Below are 2,500 nucleotides of genomic sequence, written 5' to 3'. Positions count from 1 at the left end.
GGTGACAAAACCATTTCTCTGTCAGCCATTTATGATAATTAAAAATATAATTGATGATTAAATCTATATTATATATCATAATACTGAAGTGGGGCTACCTTGACGTGGGGGAAGGGTCTGTGTATCGCCACGATTAGCAAAGATGTTTATTTACTTGTTTCCTTTCCTCACTGGGCTATTTTCCCCCCTCCCTCACGGGGCTATTTTCCCTTTGGAGCCCTTGGGCTCATAGCCTCTTGCCTTTCCAACTAAAGTTGTAGTTTAGCTTGTAATAATAATAATAATAATAATAATAATAATAATAATAATAATAATAATAATAATAATAATAGTCAGGATCGCCCATCTTGGATTGGTTTGCTGTGAGCGATCAGACTAAAGTCTCCCACCATCACCAATCCGCAGTGGCTAGCGTGATGATGAAAAGGCGAAGTCCCAGACATGAATAAGGTCATGTCTGAGGCCTTTGACCTGCAGTGGATTAGAAACCACAGCCTTTGTTGTTGTTGTTGTAACTCTGAATGGAAGCTTTTGGCTTGGGTTCCTTTGTTGACACTACTATTGTGAAAAACACACACACACACACACACACACACACACACACACACACACATACACACATACACACCTACACACACACACACACTTAATCGTTCATCTGGAAGGTAAGAACGTTTTTTTTTTTTCCCTAAGGCAATATTACTTGTAATTAGTTTCATTCATAATAAAATTTATGTACCGTTGAGGAAAATTTGTTAAACCCTATAATTAACATTTACCCTTAATTGTATTTTGGTTGAAAATTTAAGGGAAATGACCGAAGAACAGAGAAAACAATTTGATAGTAGAGCGAACAGTACACCATCTCCCTCTCCTATGTTGTTATGATTTTCTGTACCGTTGGTGTCTGATCTGACCCTTCTAATAATCACGTACAAAATTCATAGGCACAAACCAGGATATCACCTTTTCTGTCTCACTTTCTGTCTGTTTTTCCCCAATTCATAGAGTTGCTTTCTTCTGTATATCTATACCTTGTTTTTTCTGTGACTTTACTTAGCTTATTCATCATATGTTTGAGTGTTATCTCTTCTTAGTTGCTTACTGGTCAGCCCGGAATATGATTCTTATCCTATCAGTGGGCCTACTTCCTTCCTACCCTGCCTATTGTTCATCATCCAGACGGATTCATGGCTCAGATTTCAACAATGCATAGCATGATATATAAGTTACCAGCAATATGCCGTAACAGTGAACTATTGTGGCGCTTATTTAAGTAGGAAAGATTCATACAGGTAGTAACAAAGATCATTTTCCCTTCTAGATCCACGAGACAGATTTTTTGCTTGTAATTTATCTTTGGGGGTGGTGTTGAAAGACGGGTGACATTTGTTAAAAATGTTGATTTTTAGATACGATGAAGGGTGTTGTAGAAATGGGGGCGGGTGGCAGTTGTTATAAAAAGGTTAGTATCAAGATACGATGAAGAGTGTAATGAAATGATCGCTTAAATCAAAACATTACACCAACTGTTTTAAGCTGTCTTGGTCATGTAGCGAAACAATAGAGAACAAATCAGTGATAGAAGAATATGTTTCAGAATTAAGGAGAGAAGTAACTAAACAAATAGTGTAGGGAGATATGGCATAGGTAGTCGGTGGGGCTAAAAACAGGAACTAGCCGCGCATAAGAGTGCGGCTGGGTACACCTCCTCGGAACGAGGTGTACCAGGAATTCTTGTGTCCAACTGTACATAAAACTGTTATGTAGCTGTAATGTTCACATTTATTTGTTTATTTATTTGTTAATGTTAACTTTTCTATTTTCTCAGAAGGGGAACAGTTTATTGTTGAAATACGATTAACATTTAACGATTTAAAAAGTCCTATTGTAAGTTCTTAACCGATGTTTTCGTTTCAATTTATGCATTTTTTTTCGCCTTCACAGAAGTGTTATTGAAGTTATTTATTAATTCTAAGCCTAAAGTAATTAATGAGTTTTGAGAAACGTTTGACTTTACATGATTAACTATAGTGATAACGATTATGAACGTGACGCTACGCTTCGGATATTAACAGTATTTAACAAAACAATAAAAACAATTTGATGAATAAGCAAGACAATTAAAATTTAACTTTGATGTTATCAGAAAGTTATAATGATCATGATGATATTATTTATTTATTTATTTATTTATTATTATTATTATTACTATTTTTATATTGTTATTATTATTATTGTTGTTGTTGTTGTCGTTGTTGTTGTTGTTGATATTATTATTATATTATTATCATTGTTGTTGTTGTTGTTGTTGTTGTTGATATTATTATATTATTATTATTGTTATTATTATTATTGTTGTTGTTGTTGTTGTTTTTGTTGTTGTTGTTGTTTTTGTTGTTGTTGTTATCGACCTGGGCAAAACTCAAAATTCAAAAACCAAAAGTTCAGACTGCTAGGCTCTGCCAAGTCTGAGCAATCCACCCTCCAAAAAGAGGTC

General features: G+C 34.5%; 2 protein-coding genes across 3 annotated transcripts in view; one reads left to right on the top strand and one right to left on the bottom strand.

Annotated features, from left to right (window-relative positions):
* LOC137619596 (protein split ends-like) overlaps positions 1-2,500 on the top strand; it is a 167,048-nt gene that overhangs the window by 90,182 nt on the left and 74,366 nt on the right. The gene's annotated exons all lie outside the window — the stretch shown is intronic.
* The window catches only part of LOC137619595 (matrix metalloproteinase-21-like), a 101,164-nt gene that overhangs the window by 98,039 nt on the left and 625 nt on the right, over positions 1-2,500 (bottom strand). The window lies entirely within an intron of this gene.

Source organism: Palaemon carinicauda, chromosome 26 (genome assembly GCF_036898095.1).
Source record: "Palaemon carinicauda isolate YSFRI2023 chromosome 26, ASM3689809v2, whole genome shotgun sequence".
NCBI classification, from domain to species: domain Eukaryota; kingdom Metazoa; phylum Arthropoda; class Malacostraca; order Decapoda; family Palaemonidae; genus Palaemon; species Palaemon carinicauda.
Note: the sequence above shows the minus strand (reverse complement) of the source record. Positions and strands in the feature narration are given on the sequence as shown.